Source organism: Ovis canadensis, chromosome 15 (assembly GCF_042477335.2).
Source record: "Ovis canadensis isolate MfBH-ARS-UI-01 breed Bighorn chromosome 15, ARS-UI_OviCan_v2, whole genome shotgun sequence".
Classification (NCBI taxonomy): domain Eukaryota; kingdom Metazoa; phylum Chordata; class Mammalia; order Artiodactyla; family Bovidae; genus Ovis; species Ovis canadensis.
This window is the reverse complement of record NC_091259.1, coordinates 60845721-60860118: the sequence shown is the minus strand read 5'-3', so window position 1 is coordinate 60860118 and position 14398 is coordinate 60845721. Positions and strand designations below refer to the sequence as shown.

Here is a 14398-nt window from a genome sequence, read left to right as displayed (position 1 = left end):
CCATTAAAAAAAAATCAAAATAAAGAAGTTTTCAGACATAGGAAAACTGGAAGAATTCATCACCAGGTGACAAACACTGAAAGAAATGCTAAAGGAGTTTTTTTAGCAGGAAGGAAATACCTGATGAAAACATGAATCTTACACAAAGGAATGAAAAGCACAAGAAAGGGTATCTGCATGGGAAAATATATGAGTTATCATTATTTGTATTTCTTTAAAAGAAAATAGGGACCTCCCTGGTGGTCTAGTGGCTAAGACTCTGCACTCCCAATGCAGGGGGTCCAGGTTCCATCCCTGGTCAGGGAACTAGACCCACATGCTCAACTAAAGATCCTCCATGCCACAGCTAAGACCCAGGGCAACCAAATAAATAAATAGAATAAAAATAAATATTAAAGAAACTGAACCATTTAACAAAAAGAACAAAGTAATGTAGAGTTTATAACATATGTAAAAGTAAAATGCATGAGAACAATTGCACAAAGGGCAGGAGAAAGGAAATGAAAATACACTATTTTACAATTCCTGTATTGTACTAGAAAAACCTTGGTGTGTCTTCTGTGTCGGAGAAAACCTAGTTCTTCCTTGCAGTGTTTCTCTTCTGTGTGTTTCCTTGACTATTCACGCAGACCACTTCTGGTCACTAAATGTGCAGAGGCTTTCCACCACATCAACAAGCAATTCTCAAACACCAAGAGAGTCCCACAGGACTGCTCCTTGCCCCTCACACACACTTCAGATACCAATCAAAAATCCAGATCATCACCTGGGCTTCTGACCAGCTGGCTATAAATCAGAGGGTTCCTTGAGAAGGTTCAGTTAATTTGCTAGAGCTGCTCACAGAACTCAGGGAAACACTGACTTACATTGAACATTTTATTGAAGTAGATGGTAAAGGAAACAGGAGAACACCAAGATGGAGACAATGCACAGGGTGAGGCAGATGGGAAGGGGCACAGAGGTCTATGCCCTCTCTGGGTGCACCATTCTCCCAGAACATACCCGGAAGTTCTCTGGACCCCACACTTGTGAGTTTGTGAAGGCTTCATCACAAAGGCATGATTGATCATCAACTCTGTTTTCAGCCCTTTCCTCTTTTCAAGAGGATGGACCTGAAAATTCCAAGCTTCCAATTATGGCTTGGTCTTTCTGGCGACCAGCCCTCATCCAGGAGTCCAACCAGAGTCACCTCATTGGAACAAAAGGCACTCCCATCACCCAGGAAATTACAGGAGTTTCACAAACTCTGTGTCAGGAAAGGTGGTCAAAGACCAAAATTAGAACAAGAGATGACCCTAGTGTTCTTATCACTTAGGAAGTTACAAAGATTCTAGGAGTTCTGTATCAGGAACTAGGGTCAGAGACCAACATATAGCTTCTATTATCTCACACAGACTATATGTGAAATGGTAAAATATTGACTGTAAAAAATCTAAAGATTTATAGTCTAAACACTAAAGCAATCACTAAGATACAAAACAGTTAAAGCCTATTAGCTAACAAAGGAGATAAAACAGAATTATTTTTTAAAATGTAATTAGACCAAAAGAAGGCAGAAGAAGAGCAAAGAAGATGTGCAAAAGGAAAAAGAATACAGATAGATACTCTACTTGCTGTGCTGTGCTGTGTTTAGTCACTCAGTCATGTTCAACTCTATGCAACCCTATGGACTGTAGCCTGCCAGGCTCCTCTGTCCATGGGGATTCTCCAGGCAAGCATACTGGAGTGGGTTGCCATGCGCTCCTCCAGGGGATCTTTCCAACCCAAGGCTCAAACCCAGGTCTCTCGCATTGCAGGCCAGTTCTTTGTTGTCTGAGCCACCAGGGAAGCCCAAGAATACTGGAATGGGTAGCCTATCCCTTCTCCAGGGGATCTTCCTGACCCAGGAATTGAACCAGGGTCTCCTGAATTTCCGGTGGAGTCTTTACTAGTTGAGCTACCAGGGAAGCCCAGATACTCTATACAGATAAGTAAGTAGAATACTTGGAGCAAAGACTAATATAAGTACCAAAGAGGATCATTTCATAATGATAAAGGCATTAGTTCATCTAGAGCAGTAGTCCCCAACCTTTTTGGTGCCAGGGACTGGTTTTGTGGAAGACAACTTTTCCATGGTCAGAGGAGGTGGAGGGGAGGGGATGGTTTCAGGATGATTCAAGCACATTACATTTATTGTACACTTTATTTCTATTATTATTACATCAACTCCATCTCAGATCATCTGGCATTAGATACATTGGGCACCCCTGATCTAGAGGACATAACAATCCTAAACTTAATTAAGGCAATATAATAAAAAAGTTTTAAAATATGAAACAAAAACTGATATGCCTGTAAAAACAAATCCACAATTGTAATTAGATTTCACTTTCCCTCTCTAAATAACTGAAAAAGAGAATAGGCAGAAGAGGATCAAAGAACATAGATTTAAACAATAATATTAAATACTTAATTGATATGTATAGTATACTCCATCCCAAATAACAGAATATCCATTCAGTTCAAGTTCATATGGAACATTTCCTAGGACTGATTGTGTTTGGGATTGTCAAACAAGTCTCAGTAAACTTAAAACTATACTGAGATCACACAAAGCATGCTGTCTGAATGCAATACAATTAAACTGAAAGTCAATAATAGAAAGATCTCTGGAAAAATCTCCCAAGTATTTGAAAACCAAATAATATGCTTCTATATAACACATGGATCAAAAGAGATGTCAAAAGAGAAATGAGAAATTATTTTGAACTGAAAGGAAATGAAAATACAAAATATCAAGATTTGCAGGGTAGCAGTAGCACACCAAAGCAGTGCTTAGGGAGAACTGTACAGCATTGGATATATATATATTTAATATATATAATGTATGTAATATATATATTATGTGTGTGTATATATATATATACATAAGAAAAAGAGAGGTCTCATTATGTCCTTTTCCATCTAAAACCAAGAAAAGGAAAGGCAAATTAAACCCAAAGGAAGTGAAAAAAATTAAGAGCAGAAATCAATGACATCAAATAGAGAGAAACAGAGGTGAACAAAATCAAAAGAAAGTTCTTTGAGATCAACAAAATCAATAAACCTCTAGATACACCGATGAGGAAAAAAGAAAGATGACAAAATTATCAAGAATGAGACCTGTGACATCCTTACAGATTCGACAGTTATTGAAAGGACATTAAAAGAATATTATTAATAACTTTGTATCAATATATTTGACAGCTTGAATGAAGCGGACAATTTCCTTGAAGGCACAAACTGCCAAGGTTCAGTCAGGAATAAATAGACATTGAAAATGCAAACTAATCTATAGTTTCAGAGAGCAGACTAAGAATTGCCCAGGAAAGCATAAAGGTGTCAGAGGAAGGGATTGCCAAGCGGCATGAGGAAATTTGGGGAGGTGATGGAAATGTTCATTATTGTGATGATGATCTCAAAACACATATGTCATACGTCAAACTTATCAAATTATAAACTTAAAGTATGTGTAGTTTGCCTGAGTGGGTGCTAAGTTTCTTCAGTTTTGCTAGACTCTATGCGACCCTATGGACCGTAGCCCACAAGGCTCCTCTGTCCATGGGATTCTCCAGGCAAGAATACTGGAGTGGCTTGCTGTGCCCTCCTCCAGAGGATCTTCCCTACCCAGGGATGGAATCTGCCTCTCTTACATCTCCTGCATTGGCAGGCAAGTTCTTTACCACTAATACCACCTGGGAAGCCCAGTGTAGTTTATCGTTTGTCAATTACATCTTGATAAAATGTTAAAGAATAGAAAATGAAGTGAATCAATTCTTCATGCCATATACTGTGCAAGATCCCTCTTTCACATCTCCAAGGGTTTGGGAAGGTGTCTTACCTTCTTCTCCATCAGTCCCGGTTGCACTGGGCTGTTTTAGCAGCTCTACTGTGTCCTGCTTCTGACCACTGCCTTTGGTCCTTGCTGTTCTATACCTGATGCCCTTTGCCCCATGCTGGACACCAACACCCCTCTTCCTGTCCTTTTTTCTCCCAAGATGGTATTAACACATGGCTATTACTAAAGAATTACAGGTGATGGGGAGCAATTACATCACAGACAAGAAAGAAATTGAATGTCAAATATCACTCCCCCAAACATTTATTTGGAGTACAAAATGGCAACCTACTGCAGTATTCTTGCCTGGAAAATTTCATAGACAGAGGAGCCTGGTGGTTTACAGTCCATGGGGTGGCAAAGAGTTGGACATGACTGAGTGACTGAGCACAAAGTTTTAATAGCCATCTGTATCAGAAGATTCTTTTCCACTGGCTACATCTCTCTGTAGGCTCTTTTTCTCTCTTTAAATTTCATATATTTCCCCTCTCCCTATTCTTCTTTGGTGTTTTAGCAGGGAGGCAAGTGTGATCTTAACTCCCTGACCATGGAGAAAGACTCACCTTTTATATCCCCAAAGGCTGTTGTGGTATTTTTCTAGACATATACAATCTTTTCTCTACTAATGAATATGGCATTCATTCCCTGGAAGGCAAATAAGACTATGCTAAGTTTTGTTTTCAGTATTCATTTTTTCCCCTTCTTGCAATGATTCACGAAGATATACTACAATAAATGTTATTGCAGCAAATGCCAAAAAACTTAACCTGGCCACAGGCCTTATGCTGATACTCCAACAAAACAACTTCAGAAATCATAGAATGTTGAAGTTAGGTAGGACTTCCCCAAGCACTCATTTCCCTCACCCATACCCCTACCCTCATTACACAAAATGTGAGAGTTTAAATGATTTGCCCAGATTAGATACTGTAGTCAAGGTCAGGGACTGGAGCCCAAGTCTCCTGGCTCTATTCAATTCCATTCAGTACAACAAACACCAAGTGAGCCCCTGGGAACCCAGCCAAGGGAAAGGAGTGGTGAAGGTTTTCTGGGAAGGGGCTCTGGGTCTAGGTGACTTCACTAGGTCAGGGCTCGGAGCCAGAGAATGTTTGATTGTTCCCAGACTCTGGATAATCTGTCCCCATCTCCCACCCTCAATGGGTGTGTCCTGGGTAAACTGACCCTGTATAGTACAAAACTAGATTAAATTCCTACAATTCATGAGGCCAAGCTGAAGGTATGAGCACACAGGAGGAGAATTTAACTCCAGTAAGAATTTTTCAACCAGCAGGCAGGATTAACACAGGTGGGGTTGGCAGGGTGTGCGTATTTGGGGCAATGGTCATAAACTAAGGCAATCTGCATGTCTGAGAGTTAAATTTGAACTCCAGTTCTGCTGTTTGAGCAAATTCCCTTCATCTCCGTGAGTCTGTTTCTTGACCTATAAGATTGAGATTAACTATGTCTATGCAAGGACTTCCCTGGTGGTCCAGTGGCTAAGGCTCCATGTTCCCAATGCAGAGTGCCTGGGTTCAATCTCTGGTCAGACAACTAGATCCTACATGTTGCAACTAAATTTCCCATATGTTGCAATGAAGATCGAAGATCCTAGAAGCCACAGCTAAGACCCAGGGCAGCCAAAAAAAAAAAAAAAAAACAAAACAAAAAAAAAATCTCCATGTAGACTGGTTGGCAAGATTAGATGAGATAAAGTAGGAAATGTTTTTAGTATTAATGGTAGCTATTAGAATAACTGTTACTGTATTCCAAGCACCTGCTCAATTAATCCTCACAACAGCCCTGAGGGGTAAGGTTTTATTAGCCTGACCTGAAGCTTGGAGAACTTAAAGACTTTACCCAAATTACTCAGTAGTCACCACCAAGGTATCAACCCCAGAAGCACGGCTGCAGCGGAAGGTATACGTATTGAGGGCAGCAGAAAACGGTAAAGGAAATGTCAGATGTGCCTAACCCTGGAAGATGCAGTTGCCTCCTAGAGGCCCTGCGCACCTTTTCTTGGAACTATACGATAATAGGTTGTTGGTTCATCTTCTTGGAGGTCATTCTGACCTTAGGTGGATGAGAATGTACACTAAGGAGCTAACAGAATGTTTCTCAAATTCAAGTAATGAATAGGTGGGGCCTCTGTTTAAAATTCTCACAGACTCACCCCAAAGTTGACTTAAGTTATTTTAATTTTAATACCACTTACATATTTATAAGCACAACACAGTATATATGCCTATGCTTATGGCTCTTCTACAACTCTAAACAAAAACATGTAGAAAATAAAACTATAAAACCTACAAAATTCAAATATACACTTCAATTTAATGTGACTGAAGATGTTGTCTGGCTGAAATTAAACAGCTGTTTGAAACCTGACTGGGGCACAGTTCTTTTGAGCCTGGTACCCATTGCACTGTATTACTATGCCATCTACCACCATGCTTCCCTGGTCAAACTCCTGGAAAATCTTCATCTTGACAGCATACCAAGACCGCATGTGACTTTCACTTTGCACAGGAACATCATTTACAGTAAGTCCCCCTCCCTATTTTCCTGGCCAGGCTACAATTCACATAGCATGATTGGGTACTAGAGTGACCACAAACATAAAGTGAATGCCAAAATGGCAAGGCAGGTGGGGGTCTTTTAGCCAATTCAGAACACATTTATATTAACTTGTCTGGATCATTGCCAAAATAAAATGCAACATTTAGAAGATCTCAGAGACACATCTCAGGCTCCTAAAAATACATCTATTGGGCTCAAGGGGGTCCACAGACTCAGATTTGAGACTCTCTGACCTAATCATTTCCAAAACTCTGGGATGTCTTTTCCTGAAGAACTATAATGCAGAACACTCGGCTCCTGTGATGGGTCATACACTTCTGCATTTGCTATTCTGCTGTTTCCCCCTTTATCTGCCTGGTGACCTTCTACTTGTCCCTCAAGTGGATTGTTCATCTGGAAGCCCTACCTGGCCTCTGCAAGCTATGTGAGACTTGCCTGCTCTGCATCTCTACCGCACTGCCTACACTCAGTCCCCAGGCTCATAGCCCCTGCTGGTATGATCGTTTATTTACCCTTTTGCCTTGCCGCCACATCATCCTTTCTATCCCTTAGACTGCAAGCTCAGAGCAGTCTGATCCATTTCTGGTCCATACTTCCCTGCACAGGGAACTAGATCCTACATGCTACAACTAAAAATCCCAGCACAATCAAATAAATTTAAAAAATAAAAAATTTTTTAAAGTATATCCTAGACTCATAGAATATTAAAGATAGAAGCTGAAGTACAGAAAGGGGAAATGACTTGCCCAGGTAGCCAGCTAGGATGTGAAAGCATCAGGCCAGAAACCATGTGCTCTGATTCCTATTTCAGTGTTTCTGGGGACATTATTTATTTCCCATTTTTTCATTCACTTATTTTTGGTTTGGGCTGCCCTGGGGAAAAACTGTGATTCCTTGTGACCTCACCTTCCTGTGACAGTGTTTTGGGAACAAATTGGATTCTCACGGTTCTCCCAATGGTGGCAAGGTGCCCATGTCAGGCAAGGTATTTTTCATAATGAAAAAGAAACAAAGATAGCGTCAGACTTCATTTGTAATTTCCCCATAGCAGCCAGAATCTAGAAATCTCTTTGTTCCTTTCTCAGCTTATTATGCTGCCCTTGTCCTTGGTAAAGTGGAGCAAGAAGGTGGATTTGGAGACTTAAAAAAAAAAAAAAATCTGTACTCTTTTGTTCATGTATGTATTTACTTAGAGAAGCATTTATTTTTGCCACACAGGCCAGTATGGACATCCTGAGATTCCCACCCAGCTTTCCTCCTTAATTTAGCTATCTCACTTCTCTCCCATGGCCACAAACACTAGTGTCATCCCTGACCTCCGGACATCCTCTTCCTTCCAGGCAGGGAGGCAGCCCGCCTCCTCACGCCCTCCCAGCGAGCCATCCTGGCTTTGACCCCACAACTACCAGATCTTTGTTCAACATTTAATCACTTCCTCCCCCGACACCGGTTTTGCACTCCTTCATCCTGCCTCTGGGCCAAGGCCCGGAACCCAGGTGCAGAGAAATCCAGAAGCAGAGAAGAAAGAAACTCAGACACACAGGTCATCTACTAGGTACGAGGGACCTGCTTTGTGTGTGTGTCTGACTTCTTTTACTCAGTATATCATTTATTTGTTTATTTTTATTATATATATAATATAAAATGTACCATTTTAACCATGTTTTAAAAGTATACAGTTCAGTGGCATTATTGCATTTACATGGTGGCACAACCATCACCATGATCCATTTCCAAAACATTTCCATCATCCCAAACTAAACCTCTGTACCCACTAATAATAATTACCAGGCCCCCTGCTCCCAGCCTCTGGTAACCACCAAATGCTTTTATATAAACTATTTGATTCAGTCCTCACATCCACCTTATGAGGTAGGTATTGATATCTCCATTCTTAACATCTGAGAAACCTGAGGCTCAGAGAGGTTAGGTAACTTACCCCAAGGTCATTCAGCTCCTGAGAGTCCAGGCTGAGAGTCAATTTCATCTGACCAGGCTCTTCCATTCTTTTCATTTGTGGGCTCCTTCTCAGTCCGTGGGACTTCCCTGGTGGCTCAGACGGTAAAGCATCTGCCTACAATGCGGGAGACCTGGGTTCAATCCCTGGGTTGAAAAGATCCCCTGGAGAAGGAAATGGCAACTCCAGTACTATTGCCTGGAAAATCCCATGGGCGGAAGAGCCTGGGAGGCTGCAGTCCATGGGGTCGCGAAGAGTCGGACATGACTGAGCGACTTCACTCTCAATCTGTGAGAGAGTGAGGTGTGATGTGGAAAAAGTGGTCTTTGCCTTTAAACAGCCTGTTCTTTAAAGAAGAGCAAGTTCTGTTTGTCTAAATGTGTGGTTCAACATGTGCAGAGGTTTCACAGTGACAGTACAGCTGTGGTGCCAACAACTGGGACTCTGTGTTACCATCCATTCCTTCAATATTTACTGGAAGATTTCATCACATCTCCTGGGCCCAGAGAGCCACCAGACCCCACCCTGACCTGGAGGAGCTGACTTCGTAGTACAGAAGGCAGGGATCTAAACAGAAGTATAAAAGGCAGTGTGCTCTCCTCTATGTGGAGGGCCATGGAGTGTAGACAAGGAGCAGAAGGCCTCCGGAGGAGGAGACATGTCAGCTGAGCCCTGAGGGATGAGGGGGAGGAGGGTGGCCAGTGGAGAAGACCAGCTAGAGTATTCCAAGCAGGGGTCCAGGAACAGAATGTCCTAGAACACAGAGGGATCAGGAAGCAGCACGGTGGCAGGGGTCCTGGCTGGGAGGTGGACCTGGGAAGACAGGTGAGAGCTGGATGATAAACACAAGGGAGTTTGGACTCAAGTCTGTTGGCAACAGAGAGCCAACAATTCCCATCTCCAGCCCAGAACTCTGTTCTCAACTTCTATCCATTTGCATAATATTGTGCTGTTATTTCCACTTGGACATCTTTTTTTTTTTTTGGCGGCGTCAGATCTTACTTGTAGCACTCAGGCTTCCCCCTAGTTGTAGCCCATGGACTCTCTAGTTGTGGCACAAGGGTTTAGTTCCCTGCGGCATGTGGGATCCCAGTTCTTCGACCAGGAATCAAATCCAAGTCCTCTACGTTGGAAGGCATATTATTAACCACTAGGCCACCAGTGAACTCCTTTACACTTGGATCTCTTATAGTCATCTCTAATTTTATATTTCCCAAAATGAACTCTGATTTACATGCTTTCTTGCCCAATCCCAAGAGCAGTGCTACTAAAATATTTAGGGCACAAGCCCCCAAAGGTCCCCAAGGTTTGGGATCAGTATCTTGAAGGCCATCGCTGTGCCGGGTATTAACTCTTTAGATGCTGGAGAGTGGAAGGGTCTGAGGGTCCCAGAGGAAAGTCCAGCCAGCTAGGACAGCAAAGTGGCTCGGAGCAGCAGTGCTTTTTGTGATGGGTGTGGCCAGTATCAGTTGTATGCAACCCTGCCCCCATCAAACCTAACCCTCCCGTGCTTTCCTCATCTCAGTAACAGCATCACCATCTGCCCAGGTACTCTCACTGGAAACCAAGGCAATATCCCTGGAGTCCAGGCCAAAAACACAATGGGATTCACATAATGTAAGTCTAAATATTTCAAAGTTATAGATCACATTAAATCAGTTACTTATTAAGATACAAAGTCTTCTTAACTATATCAAGGCATTTTTTTACATAAAATAAAATGCATACATTTTAAGGGTATGGTTTGAGGAGCTTTGACAAATATATTATGCAACCACCCCAATCACTCATGAATAGAGAATATACCCATTACCCCAGAAAGTTGCCATATGCCCATTTATAGTCAATTTTCTCTGCATTCCACTCCAGGCAATCATCCATCTAATTTCTATCATCATTGTAAGCTTATTCCAGAACATCAAATGTCAGGATTCTTTTGCTCAAAACCTATGGATTTTTGAGCAATGATTGAATGTTGATAAAAAGTCAAAGATGACTGAATTTAATGGTGTCCTATTGATGGACAGTAATATTCAATAAAAAGAAATATACAGCTCATGGATGATAACATAATTCATAAAAATTTTTCTTACATTCACTTAGAAGAATCAGTAATTATGCATTGTCATCAACATTTTCAAATAATTTTGTTTAATTGACAATAAAGCTTAAAATTAGATAAACTTTGTCGAGTCACATGTTTAAACTTTTTTTTTTACCTTATTAATATCCATTAGAGAAACTTTTCAGTAGCAACTGAAATTGTCAACAAAATCCTTGGAACAATATTTTAGATTAAAAAATACACATTGTGAGTTTTATGTACTATGATCAAATATTATGGGAATCCATAATAAGTTACAACAGTTCAGTTCAGTTCATTTCAGTCACTCCATCGTGTCCAACTGTTTGTGACCCCTTGGACTGCAGCATGCCAGGCCTCCCTGTCCATCACCAACTCCCCGATTTTACTCAAATTCGTGTCTGTTGAGTAGGTGATGCCATCCAACCATCTCATCCTCTGTCATCCCCTTCTCCTCCCACCTTCAATCTTTCCTAGCATCAGGGTCTTTGCAAATGAGGTAGCTGTTCGCATGAGGTGGCCAAAGTATTGGAGTTTCAGCTTCAGCATCAGTGCTTCCAATGAATATTCAAGACTGATTTCCTATAGGATGGACTGGTTGGATCTCCTTGCAGTCCAAGGGACTCTCAAGAGTCTTCTCCAACACCACAGTTCAAAACCATCAATTCTTCGGCACTCAGCTTTCTTTACAGTCCAACTCTCACACCCGTACATGACTACTCGAAAAACCGTAGCTTTGACTAGATGGACCTTTGTCGGCAAAGCAATGTCTCTGCTTTTTAATATACTGTCTAGGTTGGTCATAGCTTTTCTTCCAAGGAGTAAGCATCTTTTAATTTCATGGCTACAGTCACCATCTGCAGTAATTTTGGAGCCCAAGAAAATGAAGTCTCTCACTGTTTCCATTGTTTCCCCACCTATTTGCCATGAAGTGATGGGACTGGATGCCATGATCTTAGTTTTCTGAATGTTGAGCTTTAAGCCAACCTTCACTCTCCTCTTTCACTTTGATCAAGAGGCTCTTTAGTTCTTCTTCACTTTCTGCCATAAGGATTGTGTCATCTGCATATTTGAGGCCATTGATATTTCTCCCAACAATCTTGATTCCAGCTTGTGCTTCATCCAGCCCAGCATTTCACGTGATGTACTCTGCATATAAATTAAATAAGCAGGTGACAATTTACCGCCTTGATGTACTCCTTTCCCAATTTGGAACCAGTCTGTTGTTCCATGTCCCTTTCTAACTGTTGCTTCCTGACCTGCTTACAGATTTCTAGGGAGGCAGGTCAGGTGTTCTGGTATTCCCATCTCTTTCAGAATTTTCCACAGTTTATTGCAATCCACACAATCAAGGCCTTGGCATAGTCAATAAGACAGAAACAGATGTTTTTCTGGAACTCTTTTGATGATCCATCACATGTTGGCAGTTTGATCTCTGGTTCCTCTGCCTTTTCTAAATCCATCTTGAACATCTGGAAGTTCACAATTCACATACTGTTGAAGTCTGGCTTGGAGACTTTTGAGCATTACTTTATTAACGTGTGAGATGAGTGCAATTGTGTGGTGGTATGAGCATTATTTGGCATTGCCTTTCTTTGGGAATGGAATGAAAACTGACCTTTTCCAGTCCTGTGGCCACTGCTGAGTTTTCCAAGTTTTCTGGCATATTGAGTGAAGAACTTTCACAGCATCATCTTTTAGGAATTGAAATAGCTCAACTGGAATTCCATCACCTCCACTAGCTTTGTTTATTTTTTTTTATATTTTTATTTTTTAAATTTTAATATCTTTAATTCTTACATGCGTTCCCAAACATGAACCCCCCTCCCACCTCCCTCCCCAGAACATCTCTCTGGGTCATCCCCATGCACCAGCCCCAAGCATGCTGCATCCTGCGTCAGACATAGACTGGCGATTCAATTCTTACATGATAGTATACATGTTAGAATGTCATTCTCCCAAATCATCCCACCCTCTCCCTCTCCCTCTGAGTCCAAAAGTCCGTTATACACATCTGTGTCTCTTTCCCTGTCTTGCATACAGGGTCGTCATTGCCATCTTCCTAAATTCCATATATATGTGTTAGTATACTGTATTGGTGTTTTTCTTTCTGGCTTACTTCACTCTGTATAATCGGCTCCAGTTTCATCCATCTCATCAGAACTGATTCAAATGAATTCTTTTTAACGGCTGAGTAATACTCCATTGTGTATATGTACCACAGCTTTCTTATCCATTCATCTGCTGATGGACATCTAGGTTGTTTCCATGTCCTGGCTATTATAAACAGTGCTGCGATGAACATTGGGGTACATGTGTCTCTTTCAATTCTGGTTTCCTCGGTGTGTATGCCCAGCAGTGGGATTGCTGGGTCATAAGGTAGTTCTATTTGCAATTTTTTAAGGAATCTCCACACTGTTCTCCATAGTGGCTGTACTAGTTTGCATTCCCACCAACAGTGTAGGAGGGTTCCCTTTTCTCCACACCCTCTCCAGCATTTATTGCTTGCAGATTTTTGGATCGCAGACATTCTGACTGGTGTGAAGTGGTACCTCATTGTGGTTTTGATTTGCATTTCTCTGATAATGAGTGATGTTGAGCATCTTTTCATGTGTTTGTTAGCCATCCGTATGTCTTCTTTGGAGAAATGTCTATTTAGTTCTTTGGCCCATTTTTTGATTGGGTCGTTTATTTTTCTGGAATTGAGCTGCAGAAGTTGCTTGTATCACTAGCTTTGTTTATAGTGATGCTTCCTAAGGCCCACTTGACCTTGTATTACAGGATGTCTGGCTCTAGGTGAGTGATCACGCCATCGTGGTTATCTGGGTCATGAAGATATTTTTTTTTATAATTCTTCTGTGTATCCTTGCCACTTCTTTTTAGTCTCTTCTGCTTCTGTTAGAGCCATATAATTACTGTCCTTTATTGTGCTCATTTTTGCATGAAATGTTCCCTTGGTATCTCTAATTTTCTTGAAGAGATCTCCAGTCTTTCCTATTCTATTGTTTTCCTTAATTTCTTTTTCACTCATCACTGAGGAAGGCTTTCTTATCTCTCCTTGCTATTCTTTGAAACTCTGCATTCAGATGCTTATATCTTTCCTTTACTCCTTTGCTTCTCTTCTTTTCTCAGCTATTTGTAAGTCCTCCTTAGACAGCTATTTTGCTTTTTTGCATTTATTTTTCTTGGGGATGCTCTTGATCCCTGTCTTCTGTACAATGTCACAAACCTCTGTGGATAGTTCTTCAGGCACTCTGTCTATAAGGTCTAATCCCTTGAATCTATTTCTCACTTCCACTGTATTATTATAAGGGATTTGATTTAGGTCATACCTGAATGGTCTAGTGGTTTTCCCCACTTTCTTCAATTTAAGTCTGAATTTGGCAATAGGGAATTCATAATCTGAGCCACAGTCAGCTCCTGGTCTTGTTTTGGCTGACTGTATAGAGCTTCTCCATCTTTGGCTGCAAAGAATATAATCAATCTGATATCGGTATTGACCATCTGGTGATGCCCAGGTGTAGTGTCTTCTTTTGTGTTGTTGGAAGAGGGTGTTTGCTATGACCAGTGCATTCTCTTGGCAAAATTCTATTAGCCTTTGCCCTGCTTCATTCTGTACTCCAAGGCCAAATTTGCCTGTTACTCCAGGTATTTCTTGACTTCCTACTTTTTCATTCCAGTCCCCTATAATGAAAAGGGCCATGCTCAGTAAATCTTTAATCCAATTTTCTGTTGATGGGCGGGGTTGTGTCCCTTTCCTATTATTTGTCCTGAGGCCAAATTATGGTAGGGGTAATGAAGATAATCCTGACCTCCTTCAAAAGGACTTGTGTTTTGCACTGTTGTATGCAGTGCCCCTGATCCTGCAGCAGGCCAGTGTTGATCCAAGCCTCCTCTGGAGATTCCTAGACACTAAAGGACAGAA

General features: G+C 41.3%; 1 non-coding gene across 1 annotated transcript; it reads left to right on the top strand.

The window, feature by feature from the left end:
- The first annotated feature begins 233 nt into the window (after nucleotides 1-233).
- Nucleotides 234-306, top strand: TRNAG-CCC (transfer RNA glycine (anticodon CCC)). Its single transcript has one exon. It is a non-coding gene; the product is annotated as a tRNA-Gly (tRNA).
- The last annotated feature ends 14092 nt before the right edge of the window (nucleotides 307-14398 follow it).